Source organism: Ornithorhynchus anatinus, chromosome 7 (assembly GCF_004115215.2).
Source record: "Ornithorhynchus anatinus isolate Pmale09 chromosome 7, mOrnAna1.pri.v4, whole genome shotgun sequence".
NCBI lineage: Eukaryota > Metazoa > Chordata > Mammalia > Monotremata > Ornithorhynchidae > Ornithorhynchus > Ornithorhynchus anatinus.
Genome location: NC_041734.1, coordinates 30423284 through 30440180, shown reverse-complemented (window position 1 = coordinate 30440180; position 16897 = coordinate 30423284). Strand labels below are relative to the sequence as shown.

General features: G+C 43.8%; 1 protein-coding gene and 1 non-coding gene across 6 annotated transcripts in view; both read left to right on the top strand.

Annotated features, from left to right (window-relative positions):
- SPAG16 (sperm associated antigen 16) overlaps nucleotides 1-16897 on the top strand; it is a 772121-nt gene that overhangs the window by 123103 nt on the left and 632121 nt on the right. The gene's annotated exons all lie outside the window — the stretch shown is intronic.
- LOC114813417 lies at nucleotides 3957-4094 on the top strand. The gene has a single exon (XR_003761137.1). It is a non-coding gene; the product is annotated as a small nucleolar RNA SNORA7 (small nucleolar RNA).

Here is a 16897-nt window from a genome sequence, read left to right as displayed (position 1 = left end):
AACAGGATTTGATGACAGATTGAATATGTGGGCTGAATGAAAGAGGACATGTTAGTTTGAGGTGTCTGCAGAACATCCAAATAGGGATTTCCTGAAGGCAGAAAAAAATGCAAGAGTGCAGAGAAGGAGAGAGATCAAGAGATTTAGATTTGGGAATTATCTGCATAGAGATGGGAGTTGAAGTCATGAGGGTGAAAGAGTTTTCCACGGGAGTGGATATAGATGGAGAAGAGAAGGGGACCCAGAACTGAGCACTGAGGGACATCCATAGTTAGGGAATAGGAGACAAAGGAGGTGCCCATGAAAGAGACTGAGAATGAACAGCCAGAGGGATAGGAGGAGAACAGGAACAGACATTATTCAGTTAGTACTTAACAAATATTATCAATCAATAAATGGTGTTTATTGAGCTCTTACTGTGTGCAGAGCAATGTACTAAGCACTTGGGAGAGTACAACACAACAGAGTTGGTAGACGCTTTCCCTTATATTATTATTATTATGATGGTATTTGTTAAGTGCTAAACTATATGCCAGGCACTGTACTAAACTCTGGGGTGGATACAAGCAGATTGGGTTGGACACAGTCCCTGTCCCACGTGGGGCTCAAAGTCTCATTCCCCATTTCACAGATGAGGTAACTGAGGACTAGAGAAGTGATGTGACTTGCCCAAAGTCACACAGAAGACAAGTGGTAGAGCCAGGATTAGAACCCTTGACCTGCTGACTCACAGGCCCGTCCTCTATCTACTACGCCTTGCTGCTTCCCTACACTCACAGTGAGCTTACAGTATAGAGGGTAGTACTATTTATTAAGTAGTACTATTACTATTACCACTATTACATAATACTATTACAGTCAGAGAGATAGGAGAAGAACCAGAAGAAAACATTGTCAATGAAACCAATATTGAATAATGTTTCCAGGAAAAAAAAACCAAGGTGTTCCTCAGTGTTGAAGGCAACTGAGAGATCAAGGAGCATAGGGATGGAAAAAAGGCTATTGGATTTGACAAGAAGAAGATCACTGGGGAAGCAGCATGGCATAGTGGATACAGCATGGGCCTGGGAGTCGAAGGTCATGGATTCTAATCCCGGATCTGCTACTTTCTGTTGTGTGGCCTTGGGCAAGTCAGTGTATTTCTCTGTGCTTCAGTTCCTCATCTGTAAAGTGGGAATTGGGACTGTGAGCCCCATGTGGGACAGGGACTGTGTCCAACCCAATTTTCTTGTACCCACCCCAGCACTTAGAATAGTGCTTGGCACATGGATAAGCACTTAACAAATACCATAATTATTATCATCATTATTATAATTATTATCACTTCCCTACTGCTGTTCCCCCACTGTTTCCCCTAGGGCCACAGACATCCTGGGATGGGGGTGCTGGTTTTCTGGAACCCAACTCAGCCAGTTACTTCTGTTTTAGCAGTGCTTCTAATGAAATGTTAGATACTGCTCTACATATGTAGGTGTGCCCCAGTGCCCCTCTGCTGTGGTTGAATGTTGCACTTGCATGAGACAGAGGGCAGTTGGGAGAAACAATGGGGTTCCCCTTTCAATGAAAGGAGAACTCAAGGAGTCGCCTTAGTTTACTGAGATAAATACAATAATATTAATAATAATAATGATAATAACTGTGGTATTTGTTAAGTGCTTACTGTGTGACAGGCACTGTACTGAGCGCTGGAGTGGATACAGGCAAATCAGTTTGGACACAGTCCCTGACCCCCAGGGCTCACAGTCTCAATCCCCATTTTACAAATGAAGTAACTGAGGCACAGAGGAAGTGAAGTGACTTATCCAAGGTCACCCAGCAGACAAGTGGTGGAACTGGGATTAGAACTCATGACCTTCTGACCCCCAGGCCTGTGTTCTAGCCACCATGCTAGATCACTGTCTAGGAGGGAGGGAGAGTGAGTATTGAATCCCCATTTTACGGATGAGACAAAGAGAAGTGAAGTGACTTACCCAAGGCCAAACAGCGGGTATGTAGCTGAGCTGGAATTAGAACCCAGCACCTCTGACTCCCAGACTTATGCTTTTTCCACTAGACCATGCTGCTTCTTTGGGGGTCTCAGAGGGTCTGAGAAAAAATTTCATTTTCCCAGGGTCTGCAGTCTGGACTGAATTATAAGGACCACTTCACTTTGCCTTTGTTGAGAGATGAATGCCTGTTTGAATTGCTACATCCTATTAGTGCCATGCAGCAACTTAAACCCCGTTTCAGGCTGAATGATTCCCCCAGGTTTCTCTGGCATAATATCAGTCTAGGTGACTTTTCAGCTGCTCATCTATCAACAGTATTGAAGGGTTAGCAATATGATCAATCCTGAGGGAGTTGCAGAGGAAGAACAAGTCCTACAATTTTCACTTAGTAGATTTACAGTCTCCTAGGGGAAGAAGTAGTTGAGGTATTTAGAAAAAAAGCTGCATGTATTTAAATGAGCAGCATCTGATTGACAGACATCCTTCTAGCTATTATTTTTGAGAATTCATGGAAGATTGGAGTAGTCTCTGAGGATTGGTAAAGGGTAAAATTGTTCCCCTTTTAAAGTAGGGAAAATGGAAACTCTAGAAATTGCGGATTGGTCAATTTAATATTAATACCAAGGGATCAACAATTCATTTACAAACACCTGGTGGAACCCACAGTTGTGAGCTATCCAAGGGAAGAGACCGTTTCTTTCACATCTTTAGTATAATTCCCAACCACTTAGGATAGTGCTCCGCATCCAGTAATCACTCAATAAATGCCATTGGCGCTCAGGCTGAAGAGTCTAAGAAGTAATCAACATGACTTTCAGAAGTACAAATCTTGCCAGTCAGATGTTATCACTTTTCAGTGAGAGAGTGGTGATCATGTAGGAGTCAGGAAATTAGCAAGGCCTAGTGGAAAGAGTGCAGATGGGTCTGGGAGTCAGAGGACCTAGGTTCTAATCCTGGCTTTGCCACTTACCTGCTGTGTGACCTAGGACTGGTCACGTAAGTTCTCTGTGCCTCAGTTTCCTCATCTGTAAAATGGGGATTCAATACCTGCTCACCTTTCTATTGAGACTGTGAGCCTCGTGTGAGACAGCAACCTTGTGTCTGAACTGATTAACTTGTATTTATCTCAGTGTTTAAAACAGTAGATGGAACATAGTAAGCACTTAACAATTTCTATTATTATTACTATTTTATCATTATCATCATCCTCAGACATAAACTGTTCGAAGTTCAGAGGGATTTGAACCCATCTCATGCAATGTCTATTAAGCTGGGACAAGGCAAGTCTGTCAATTGTATTTGTTGAGCCCTTACTGTGGGCAGAGCACTGTACTAAGTATTTGGAGAGTACAGTTTAGCAATACAATAGACATATTCTGTGCCCACAGTGAGCTTGCGGTATAGAGGATCTTGACCTCCCTTTCCCAACTCCCTCTGGTAGGTGTCTCCAGCTACCTTTTCGGAGGAGCCCAGAGGATAGTCAGTGAGAGCCCAGTATCAATCTGGGCCAGCCTATCAGAGGGCTCAGTTCTGGGATCAGTCTCATTCAATCTCTTTATTGATGGCTGGATGAAGAAACTGGGAAATTGTTTAGCCAGTTGCCAAGATGATACTAATTTGGATGGTATAAAAATATGACAATCCTGAGGAAGATCATAAAACAATTTGTTAGGTGATAAAACACTGGAATGAATAGGGAAGAAATGTGGAGACTCTGTCCTTAGAGATTTGGAGAAGAGAATAGACACCCACCTGTCCTGGGTAACTTAGTTAATCTCTTGCCTGGAGACAGGTATTTGGATGAGATGACCTTTTCAGTGCCCTTCCAGTTATGGACTTTATGCTTCTACAGCTGTGCTTCTATGCTATAATATTGTAGTAGTGAATAATACTATAAATACAAATTCAAAATGAAAGCACCACAGATGCTAGAAACATGAAAATAAAGTGATTCTAGTTCATTGGTGACTCCTCTCAGGGTTGCACCTGGAGAGTTTCCAGTACTCTACCAGTCTTGGCTACGGGAAGGAGAGTCAAGCAGAGGCCTGCCCATTCCATTCCTAGCTTGGCCAGTGGTTAGCAAGTGGAAGGCAATCTGCTACAAGTCAAAACTCACCAGTGCTGGGCAGCAGCAGCATGGGAGAGAGTCGAGGGCGGAAACCCAAGTTCACTGCACGGAAGAAGGCAATGGTAAACCACTTCTGTATTTTTACCAAGAAAACTGTGGGGATACACTCCCAGAACAATTGCAGATGGAGAGTGGGGCTTTCTGGGAGAGATGTGTCCTAGATGTCGCTATGGGTCGGAGAGGACTGGACGGCATAAGACAAGAAGTCAGAACACTGCTGAACAGAGGTGTAGGGGATAGAGCATGGGCTTGGTAGTCAGAAGGTCATGAGTTCTAATCCCAGCTCCGTCCCTTGTCTGCTGTGACACCTTGGGCAAGTCACTTCACTTCTCTGTGCCTCAGTTACATGGGTTCGAATCCCTGCTCTGCCACTTGCCAGCTGTGTGACTGTGGGAAAGTCACTTCACTTCTCTGTGCCTCAGTTACCTCATCTGTAAAATGGGGATGAAGACTGTGAGCCTCACGTGGGACAACCAGTTTACCCTGTATCTACCCCAGCGCTTAGAACAGTGCTCTGCACATAGTAAGCGCTTAACAAATGCCAACATTATTATCTATAAAATGGAGATTGAGACTGTGAGCCCATATGCGTCAGGGACTGTGTCCAATTTGATGTGCTCGTATCCATCCCAGTTCTTAGTACAATGCCTGGCACTTAGTAAGTGCTTAACAAATACCATTATTATTATTTATAAAGCAATATGTAGATTCTGAGCATTAAAAGTGTTTGTTATGTAAGGAAACCATTTTTTAAATATGGGAAATTTTAGAAGAACTTTAAAGGAGAAAAGGAACCAAGTTCCACACAGAGGGTATGGTGCCTGCAAAATGACATGTCAGAAGTACTTTGTGCAGGGAATATGGAAGAAGAAGATAATGGCAGAGAATGTGAGTTGGTACCTGGCAGAAGATAAAGAGGTGTTCATTTTCTTTTGCAAATGATTTCGGTGCCTAACACAGTGCTTTGCATGGAGTAAGTCTCAGGACATTGAAAGAGAGAAGCAGAATGAGACTAACACCTGTGGAAGATTGATTTAGAAGCAGCTTGAAAGATGGCTTGGAGGAGGGAGAGATTGAAGGCAGTCTCAAAGAGGAGATAATGTCAAGAGTTGGACTAAGTATTAGGCTGAAGGACTGGAGAGAAAAGGCCAGCAAAATGTTTGGATGAGAAAGGAGTGGAGCCATTTGTCACAATAGGATATGAACCCAAAGAGAGAATGGAGGCCCTAAAAATAATAATAATAATAATAATAATAATGATATTTGTTAAGTGCTTACTATGTGCCAAGTACTGTACTAAGCATTGGGGTAGATACAAGGTAATCAAGTTGTCCTACGTGGAGCTCACAGTCTTAATCCCCATTTTACAGATGAGGTAGCTGAGGTCCAGAGAAGTGAATCAACTTGATCAAGGTCACAGAGCAGATGAGTGGAGGAGCTGGGAGTAGAACCCGTGACCTCCTGACTCCCAGGACCATGCTTTATCCACTAGGCCATACTGCAGGTGTTGAACCTCGAAGATGAGGAAGATGGCGGAGTCCCTTGGGAGAGAAGCAAATAGAGGAAGGACCTGGGGGTCAGAAGAACCTGTGTTCTCATCCTGGCTCTGTCACTTGTCTGCTGTGTGACCCTAGGCATGTCACTTCACTTCCTTCTGCCTGTTACTTCATCTTTAAAATGGAGATGAAGACTTTGAGCCCCATATGGGACATGGACTGTGTCCAACCTTAATAGCTTGTATCTACCCCAGTGACAGTGATTGGCACATAGTAAGTGCTCAGAGACTCGCACATAGTAAGTGCTTAACAAATACCATTTTTTTAAAAAAAGAAAGATAATGCACTCACAACAGTGGCCTATACTTACTTTCTGAGATGTAGTTTAAAGACACAGTGTATTCATTTTTCTCGGTGGGAGTTGAACAATAAAATTGTCCGCCTTTTTTCCCTCCAACTTTAAAAATGGAAATAAAAAGATAGTGTCCTATGGTAACACTTGGCCAGGAAAATAACTCTCATAGAATCAATCATGAGGAGTGGGTCTATCACAAGATTTAGATCATGCTCATGAGGGTGAATGTGATGATTCATATTCGAAATTACATAGAGGAAATTATTTAGGTGATTTGAAAACCATGATTAACATAAACAATCTTCTTGATTCATTTTATGTAGTTTACAGTTTTTACCAAAATTTTCACATTTGTATGCAGAGATTTGTACTAAAGTCAAACTTCCGCTCTTCAGACGGAACTTTTTTATATGACGTTATTAACTTTAAGTCAGCTAAACAAGAGTAGACATCTTAGCTTGGGGATTGGATTTTTCTCTACTGAAATGAATCTCAAATGCCAGTTCTTTTGAAAAATGAAAGAAAAAATTGGTACAATTTGCAAGGTTATCTTGGGAGAAAATACCGCCGTTTTCTGATTTGGAAGGCAAAGGATAATAAAATCAATTATTTAGTGTCTGTTGAGCTACAACCTGCAGTTTGGTTGTTTTTATACTCTAAAACTAAAATTTGATTTAAGAAAATATATTCCGTAATCCTAGATTGGTAATACTCTTATATACTCTTGTTTTTGCTGTGTGTTTTGCTCCTCTCTAAATCACCTGAAGGAGCATCAGAGCTGTTTCCAATCAACTATTGCATTGAGTAAGCAAGCTTTCTTCACTTGATTTCTTTTCTTTTTTATGTGCATTTTGGTGCATTTTAAATATAAAAGAAAGTCCAGTGTCATATTTGAGTAATTTCAGTGATAGTTTTAACTTCTCAAGTTTTATTGTGTTTCTTCTGGGGTTTCATTTTCACTCTTTTATGGGAGATAGATGTGATCAATTGAAACTGTCAGAAAAGGATTATGCTCTTCTTTAAAGGGTAATAGTACTGCTATTAGATGGCATAGTGGATAGACACAGGCCTGGGTGTCAGAGGGTCATAGGTTCTAAGCCTGACTCTCCCACTTATCTGCTGAGTGACCTTGGGCAAGTCCATTCACTTCTCTTGCTTCATTTACTTCATCTGTAAAATGGTGATAGAGACTATGAGCCCCACATGGGACAGGAATTGTGTCCAACGTGATTTGCCTGTTTCCACCCCAGTGCTTAGTACAGTGCCTGGTGTAAAGTAAGCACTTAAAAAAAACCACAATTAATATTATTAGTGTTATTGTTATTTATTGACCACTAAAGAGTAATGATGGGACATGTTTCTAGCCTACAAGGAACTTACACTCCAATGGGGGAGACAAAGTAAAGGAGTTTATAACTAGAGAGGTCATAAATACCATTATCATCATAAATAAATTAAGAGCACATGACACAGTGGGGCACAGCATGGCCTAGTTGAAAGAGCACAGGCCTGAGGTCAGAGGATCTGGGTTCTAATCCCAGTTCTGCCACTTGCCTGCTGTGTGACCTTAAGCAAGTCCCTTAACTTCTCTTTGCCTCAGTTCCTGGAGAGTCAGTGCTTATTTTCTCTCCTACTCTCGGGACTGTATGCTTGTTGAGGTCAGGGGACATGACAGCTAATTCTGTATGTTGAACTTATTATTACAGTGATTATTACAGTGCTTATTACAAGTGCTTATTACAGTGCTCTCACATTGTAAGTGCTCAATAAATATCATACATAGATTGATACTTATATTGTGAGCCCCATAAGATACCTGCTAATCTTATATCTACTCTTGTGCTTGGTACAGTGATTTACACATAGCAAGCACTTAACAAATTCCACTAAAATATTTCAAAAGTTCAAAAATCATGAAGGCTAAGGAGCATGTCACTGGCTCAGTGGAAAGAGCGCGGGCTTGGGACCTCTGGGTCATGGGCTTGAATCCTGGCTCTGCCACTTGTCAGCTGTGTGATCTTGGGCAAGTCACTTCACTTCTCTGTGCCTCAGTGACCTCATCTGTAAAATGGGGATGAAGACTGTGAGCCTCACGTGGGACAACCTGATGACCCTGTATCTACCCCAGCGCTTAGAACAGTGCTCTACACATAGTAAGCGCTTAACAAATACCAACATTATTATAAAAGCTGAAGTTGGCTGAAGAGATGATATGACTTAGGTCATGATAAGATATGAGGGAAGGCCTGTTGGAGAAGGTGAGATTTTAGAAGGGATTTGAAAATGGAGAGAGCTGTGGTCTGTCTGATGAAGGGAGGGAGGGACTCCCAAGCCAGGAAAACAGTATGGAAGTTGGAGACTTGAGGGTGACATTCAGCTAGAAGGTTGGTTTGTGAGGAACAGAGACAGCAAATTGGGGAGTAGTGGGAGAACAGAGTAGACTGATATGATGGAGAGCCTCGAAGCCAAGTATGAGGCATTTATGTTTAATCAGAATAGCGATAGTTAGCCAGTGGTGGGATTTGAAGAGAGGAGATATGGAGACCAAGGGTTGCTTCAGAAAGATGATCCATGCGGCAGTGAGTAGAGTAGATAATAATAATAATTATAATGATTATGACATTTGTTAGGTGCTTACTGTGTGCCCGGCATTATACTAAGTGCTGGGTGGTTACAAGCAATTTAATAAATAATGTTGGTATTTGTTAAGCGCTTACTATGTGCCGAGCACTGTTCTAAGCGCTGGGGTAGACATAGGGGAATCAGGCTGTCCCACGTGGGGCTCACAGTCTTAACCCCCATTTTACAGATGAGGGAACTGAGGCACAGAGAAGTTAAGTGACTTGCCCACAGTCACACAGCTGACAAGTGGCAGAGCTGGGATTCGAACTCATGAGCCCTGACTCCAAAGCCCGTGCTCTTTCCACTGAGCCACGCTGCTTCAATTTGATTTGGACAGAATCCCTGTCCCACTTGAAGCTCACAGTCTCAAACCCCATTTTACAGATGAGTTAACTGAGGCCCAGAGATGAAGCGACTCACCCAAGGTCACACAGCAGACAAGTGGTGGAGCTGGGATTAGAACTCATGACCTTCTATCCCGTGCTATATCTACCATGTCATGCTGCTTCTCACTGGATGGAGGAGACTGGGAAGCCAACGAGAATGCAGATGCTGTGGCAAGGCCAGAGCTCATCCTGAGAGGTAGCAAGAAAAAACAGCAGGATTTGGCAGTGGATAAAACAGGAAAGCTGTAATAGTAGCAGTGCTTGGGTGTTTTGTACTCTCCTTTTGCATGCATCACCAGGGTTCACCTCTCCAGAACTTTTACCTGGCTCCAAAAAAAGGCATGTTACATGGGTCTCTGTATGAAGAAAGAACAGAATGGAAAAATGCTACCTACAAAGGATTCTGTTTGGGGAAAATTTCCAGCATTCTCCTAAGTTTTCACTTTGTAATAAGGTCAAATTGGCTCTTCCTTTGAAGGGCCTGGACATATTTTCATGATGCAGAGACTTCTTCAACAAGTTGGGATCTCAAATAGTTTAACAGATTTTGTAAATTTAAAGTAGAGAAAACCTGGAGAGTTCATTAAACTTATAAGCCATACAAACTTTTATTTCTCACAAAAGCCACCAAGTCCCTCCATCCTTATAAACCTCAGCCACCTAAAAACCTCAGCCACCTTCTGCTAGTTTATCCATCTTTTCCTCTCCCCAGTAGTCAGTCGGTCAGTCGTATTTATTGAGCACTTACTGTGTGCAGAGCACTGTACTGTTTGGGAGAGTACAATATGACAATATAATATGACACATTCCCTTCCCACAACAAGCACCCCCAGATCCTCTGAAAGATGTCGCCTTTTCTAGTCCGTCTTTACTGGAGTAACCCCATCCCATAGTAAAGGGACAGGCAGAAGCTGGAGCTGCCGGATGTCTTCTTAAATGGAATTTTTGTTGGAATATTGAGATTGATGACCGAGGGGCTCCTCCTTCTGGAAGACTGAGGAACCTAGAAACATATCTACAGCAGCAACCTGTGGCTGTCGTTGTCCTTCATTTATTTCTGTTTCATTTGTTACACATTTTTTTCTCTTTTGGGTCTGTGGCCAATTATCACTTGTAGATTATGAGCTGGAGCTGAAACAGACTTTTATCTGAATTATTGGCCTTGAATCTTTTCCCCAGCACTAAAAACAGTGTTTTGTGCAAAATGAAAATACTGAATAATAGTATATAAACAATGGCCTAAGATCGAGCAATTTAAAATCCAATTTTTGACAAAATTAAATTTTTCACCAGCTCAAGAATCAAGTCGTTTTCAAGATAAATTACTAACTGGTATTGGTTGTTATGCAAATGTGACTACTCCTTGCATTGAAAAGATATGGCTCTCTGGCGAGATTTTACAGATGTTTGCAGCCTGGCTCTCACCACTATGTAACTCACCAATCATTCCACCTCATGTGCATGTAAATCAATCAATGATATTGTTTGAGCACTTACTGTTTGCAGAGCACGGTACTAGTGCTTGGGAGAGTACAGTACAACAGAATTGGTAGACATGACAACAGAGTTGGTAGACATGTTCCCTGCCCATAAAGAGCTTATAGTCTAGAAGCAGGGAGACAGATATTAAAATAATTTACAGTTATATATTAAAGTGCTGTGGGACTGAGGGTGGGGTGATATCGAGTGCTTAAAGGATACAAATCCAAGTGCCATAGCAATTCAGAAGGGAGAGGGAGTTGGGGACATGAGGAAATGTCTCCACCTATAGAATGTAAGCTCATTATGGGCAGGAAATGTGTCTGCTAATTGTGCTGTGTTGTACTGTCCCAAGCATTTAATGCAGCGCTCTGCTCATATAAGCACACAAGAAATATGATTGATTGAATCTGGGAAGGCCTCTTGGAGAAGATGCAATTTTAAGAAGGCTTTGAAGGTGTGGTCTGTCACATATGAGGGGAGAGGAAGTTCCAGACAAGGGAGAGAATGTGGGCAAGGGGGTGGCGGTGAGGTAGATGAGAGGGAGGTACAGTGAATAGGCTGACATTAGAGGAGTGAAGTGTACTGGATTGTAGTAGGAAATCATTGAGGGGACAGGCTGTCGAGTGCTTCGAAGCCAAAGGCAAGGAGTTTCTGCTTGATATGGAGGTGGGTGGATCACCCCCGGAGGTTCTTATTTTGTTGCATTTGTTGTCTCATAGTGTCTGTGCTGTTTCTGGTTGGCTTTCTTGGTGACACAATCTTCTTCAAGTCTCTGGTTCAAAACAAATCCTCATGTCTTCCTCACACACTAGGCATGGCTGTTGTCGGCTGCCATCTAGGAGCTGCACATTGGGAGACCACGTTCTCTGAGATTTTTGTCTCTTTGTCTTTATGTGGCTATTTCTCAAGGTTCTTTCTGGACGTTTTTTCTTTGGCCGAAGAGGGATGAGAGGACTCCAGGCCAAAGAAGGCACAAAGTAATGAATGGAACTGAGTGCATTTTTGTTCAATGTGTCAACACTACGTCCAAATGCCTGGTTCTAGCTTATGGATAGGTGGCTCAGTGATGGGTTTGAAACCTGGCCCTTCGAAGCCAAACGCAGTCTTAGGTGGAGGGAGAGCAGTAGTCAAACATGGACCACACTGAATAACCACTTGTCTGCTGGGTAAACTTGGACAAATCACTTAACTTCTCTGTGCCTCCGTTACCTCATCTATAAAATGGGATCAAGACTCTGAGCACTATGTGGGATAAGGCCTATGTCTAACGTGGTTAACTTGGTTTTACCCTAGTGCTCAGTATAGTGCCTGTCACATAGTGCTTAACAAATACCACTGAAAAAAAGAGTTTGGCCCTGGTAGAGGACCTGGGTTCTAAACCTGGCACTGTCACGTCTGCTGTGTGACTTTGAGAAAGTCACAAATTCTCTGGGCCTCAGTTTTCTAATCTGCAAAATGGTCTGTTCTCTGTCCTACTGGGAGTCCTATCAGGCAGGGAGTGTGCCTTACCTGATTGTCTTATATCTACCCCACTGCTTACTACAGTTCCTGGCATATAGTACGCACCTAAAGGTACCATTAAAAAGAGAACACAAAAGAACAATAGCATTTATTGAGACTGTACTGTGGGCAGACAGGAGAACAGGTAAGCCCTTTTCTCGCTGTGTGCAGTTATTTCTTGGGGTTCTTTTTGAGCTTGTTCCCAGGGGCTGAGGCTGGAATTCCTGACTTTCCCTCCCCTCCCTATGGTAGATATCCCCATGACGATCTGGGGCCACAGTGGCCATTATCCCTACCATTCCAGGAGCATTCCTGCTCTCTTCCTGACCTCACTCTTCCCTTCTGAAAAATGGGCCAAGAGTTTGGCAGGGGCCAATTCCCTCCAAGGCTGTCCTACAGCTCCTGGCTGTGGCTCCAAATCCCACCACACTGCAGCCAGAATCCTGTGGCATGACCTGTCCCAGAATGAGGATGGACACCTGCCTCTCTCACCTCAGCTTCTCCCACCTCTGACACCTACCCACTTCTGTGTCATTTCCTCTTCTCAGCTGCCCACTCCGCTGCCTCTGTGCCAGTGGGGAAAGGTGAATTGAAGTTTGTCCAGCCTCCAGATCTGACTTTGTTACCCTCCATCCTGCCTGCCCTGCTTTCTTTCCTCAAGGGGGAGAGAGCTGGGCCTTGACATCCATGGGGAACTACCAGCCCGGTCCCAGATGGAGAGAAGCAGAGAGGTTCACTTGGATCCAAGCCTGGGGTCTTTCCAGAGGAGGCGTGTACTTTTTGGTAATGAAGAAAAAGGCCTAGTGGAAAGAATGTGGACCTAAGTGTCAGAGGACCTGGGTTCTAATCTTGGTACCATCAATTAACTGCTGGATGACCCTTTCCTTTGTTTTTTTTAGTGTTTATTAAGTGCTTACCATGCATCAGGCAGTGTAGTACATGCTGGGGTAGATATAAGATTAATTTATTTATTCAATTTATTGAGTACTTACTGTGTGCAAAGCATTATACTAAGTGTTTGGGAGAGTGCAATATAACAATAAACAGATACATTCCCTTACCACAACAAGCTTAAAGTCTAGAGATGACTGAGTTGGATACCGTCCATATCCCACTTAGGGCTCACAGTCTTAATGCCCATTTTACAGATGAGGTAACTGAGGTAAAGAGAAGTTAAGTGACTTGCCCAAGGTCATACAACAGGCAAGTGGCAGAGCTGGGATTAAAACCCAGGGCCATGCACTTTCCACTAGACCACGCTGCTCCTTCTTATCTCATCCTTCTTCCCACCTCTCATTAGTGGCGTAAAAATCCCTTCTCAAATTAATTGCAGATTCAATTTCCTATTTAGGAAATTCACGAGGGAATTGAAACTCCTCCCACATTGTTGTCTCAGCTGTCCTCATTGCGGTTGATTTATTTTCCCCTCTCCCCACACCCTAAACTTTTTATCCCCTCAATTCTAAATCGATTTCTTGTTATTGTCCTTCTGGCTCAGTCATCTTGGATCTCTTTGCTCCCACACTACCCCAACCTCACCTCTGCCTTAGCTGGAGCACGGGGGGTTCCCAAGTGATGAGGTCTGAGCTAGTTTGGGGTAGAGCTGGAGAGGAGCCACTGAAGCAGAGAAGGAAGGAGGGAGAAAGGATTCTCTCCCACACCCCCTTTTCCTATCACAGCCCTTCCTGTTTCACGTGGCACTGGTGGTAGTGAAGGTGGCAGCAAAGGAGGAGGAGGAAAATATCTGGAACTGCTTTTGGCAGTTGCACTTGATCTTTGAAGGGGAAATAGAGGTATAGGAGTGGATTTGGGGTGACCTGGAGAAGCAGCGTGGCTCAGTGGAAAGAGCCCGGGCTTCGGAGTCAGAGGTCATGGGTTCGACTCCTGGCTCTGCTACTTGTCAGCTGTGTGACTGTGGGCAAGTCACTTAACTTCTCTGTGCCTCAGTTCCCTCATCTGTAAAATGGGGATTAACTGTGAGCCTCACGTGGGACAACCTGATTACCCTGTATCTCCCCCAGCGCTTAGAACAGTGCTTGGCACATAGTAAGCGCTTAACAAATACCAACATTATTATTATTATTAAAGAGTAATGGGGAGGATTTGAGGTATGGGGAGAAGGGCTAGAAAAGGCTGTAAATCTCATATCTCAGCATTGCTACTTGTCTGTTGTTCATTCATTCATATTTACTGAGCACTTACTGTGTGCAGAGCTCTGTACTAAATGCTTGGGAGAGTGAAAAGCAGCATGGCTTAATGGATATAGCCTGGGCCTGGGACACAGAAGGACCTGGGTTCTAATCCCGGCTCTGCCACATTTCTGCTGTGTGACCTTGGGAAAGTCACTTAACTTCTCTTGGCCTCAGTTACCTCTTCTGCAAAATGGGGATTAAGAGTGTGAGCCCCATCTGGGATAGGGACTGATTAACTTGCATTTATCTCAGCGTGTTGAACAGTGCTTGGTACATAGTAAGCGCTTAACAAGTACCGTTATTATTATTATTACAATATAACAGAGTTGACAGACACATTCCCTGCCCAGAGAGACCTTACAGTCTGAAGTGGGAGACAGATATTAATATGAACAAGTAAATTACAGATATGTACATAAGGGCTCTGGGGTTGGGAGGGTGGATGAATAAAGGGAGCAAATCAGGGCAATGCAGAAGGAAATGGGAGAAGAGGAAAGACCTTAATCAGGGAGGATCTCTTGGAGGAGATGTGCACTCTATAAAGTTTTGAAGGGGGAGAATGTAATTATCTGTCGGATATGAGGAGAGGTGATATTCCAGGCTGGAGGGAAATTGTGGGCGAGTGGTCAGAGGTGGGATAGATGAAATAGAGGTACAGTGAGAAGGTTAGCTTTAGAAGAGCAAAGTGTGTGGGCTGGGTGGTAGTAGGAGAGTAAGTAGTGTGGTGAGGTAGAAGGGAGCTGCAAGGTGATTGAGTGCTTTGAAGTCAATGGTGAGGAGTTCTGTTTTATGTGGAGGTGGATAGTCAATCACTGGAATTTCTTGAGGAGAGAGGTAACATGGTTTTTGCAAAAAAAATGACCCAGGCAGCAGAGTGAAGTTTGCTCTTCCCCCTTCCCAGCCCCGCAGCTTTTGTGTATATATCTGTAACTTCATTTATTTGTACTGATGTCTGTCTCCCCCACCTATAGACTGTAAGCTTTTTGTGGGTGGGGATGTCACTGTTTTTTATTGTATTATTCTTTCCCAAGCACTTAGTACAGTGCTCTGCACATGGTAAGTGCTCAATAAATGTGATTGAATGAATTAATGAAGTATGGACTGGCGTGAGGAGAGACAGGAGGCTGGGAGGCTGTATCAGCGAGAAGGCTGATTCAGTAATCAAAGCAGGATAAGTGATTGTATTAACGAGGTAACAATTTGGGTAAAGCGGGAAGGGCAGATTTTAGCAGTGCTGTGAAGGTAGAACTAACAGGATATATTAGTTCAGGTGTCAAAGGTGTCAAAGATAATACCAAGGTTATGGGCTTGTGAGACAGGAAGGATGGTGGTGTCATCTACTGTCATCTACAGTGATGGGAAAGTCAGGTAGAGGACACGGTTTGGGAGGGAGGATAAGAAGTTCTGTTTTCGACATGTTAAATTTAAGGTGAAGGGGGGACATCCAAGTAGAGAAGACAGGAAATGCGAGACTGCAGAGAGGAAGAGAGATCAATACTGGAGATGTGGATTTGGGTATCATCTGCATAGACTTGGCAGTTGAAGCCAGGGGAGCAAATGAGGTCTCTAAGGGAGTGGGTGAAGATGGAGAATAGAGGTGGCACTGAACCTAGAGGAACCCCCACAGTTAAGGGGTGGGAGACAGAGGAGGAGCCCATGAAGGAGACTGAGAGTGAGAGGCCAGAAAGATAAGAGGAGAACCAGTAGTGGACAGTATCAGTGAAGCAGAGGTATGCTGTTTCCAGAAGGTGGTAGTCCATAGTGTCAAGAGCAGTTGAGAGGTCGAGGAGGATTAAGATGGAGTAGAGACCATTGGATTTGACAAGAAGGAGAGCACTGGTGATCTTTTAGGGGTCAGTTTCTGTGGAGTGAAGGGGAGAGAAGACAGATAGGAGAGGGTCGAGGAGAGGAATTGGAGACAGTGGGTGTAGACAGCTCACTCAAGCAGTTTGGAGAGGAATGGTAGGAGGGATATGGGTCAATAACTGGAGGGAGCCGTGGGGTCAAGGGAGGATTTTTTTCTAGGATGGGGAGACATGGGCATGTTTTAAAAGCAATGGGAAAGAAGTCATTGGAGAGCAAACTGTTGAAGATGGCTGTGAGGGAAGGAAGAAGGGTGGGGGTGAGTGTTTTGATAGAGAGTGAAGGAATGGGGTTGGATGCGCAGGTGAAGTGGGTGGATTTCGAGGGAAGGCAGGAGATATCTAGAGGGACTGTCGGGAAAGATGGGTGAGATAAAGAAGCGGGGAGGGGAGGGGGAGATAGGGTCAATTTTCTTAATAAAGTAGGTATCTAGGTCTTTGGGGGCAAGGGGTAGACGAGGCAGGGGCACAGGGACAGGAGGGAGTTAAGTATCTGGAACAACTGGTGAGGGCAGTGGACATGGATGTCAGTAAGGATGGAGAAATAATTTTTCCAGACAGATGAGAGGAAAGAGTTAAAGCTCGCAAAGATACACTTAAGTGGACGAAGCTGTCCTGATATCTAGATTTCAACCAGCAGCGCTCTGCAGCTCATGCACAAGAGTGAAGGAGGCAGACTGTGGAGGTAATCCAGGGCTGTAGATTAGTGGTTCAAGATATACGAAGGGATAGGGGAGCGAGTGAGTTGAGTTGAGTAGAGAGGGTGGTATTAAGAGTGTCCATTTGGTCATCAAGAGAAAGTAGTTTGGGTATGGAGGCTAAGTGGAGTGTGATGAGTTGAGAAAATTGGATGTGGTCCAAAAATCGGAGGTTTCTGCCAGGGAAC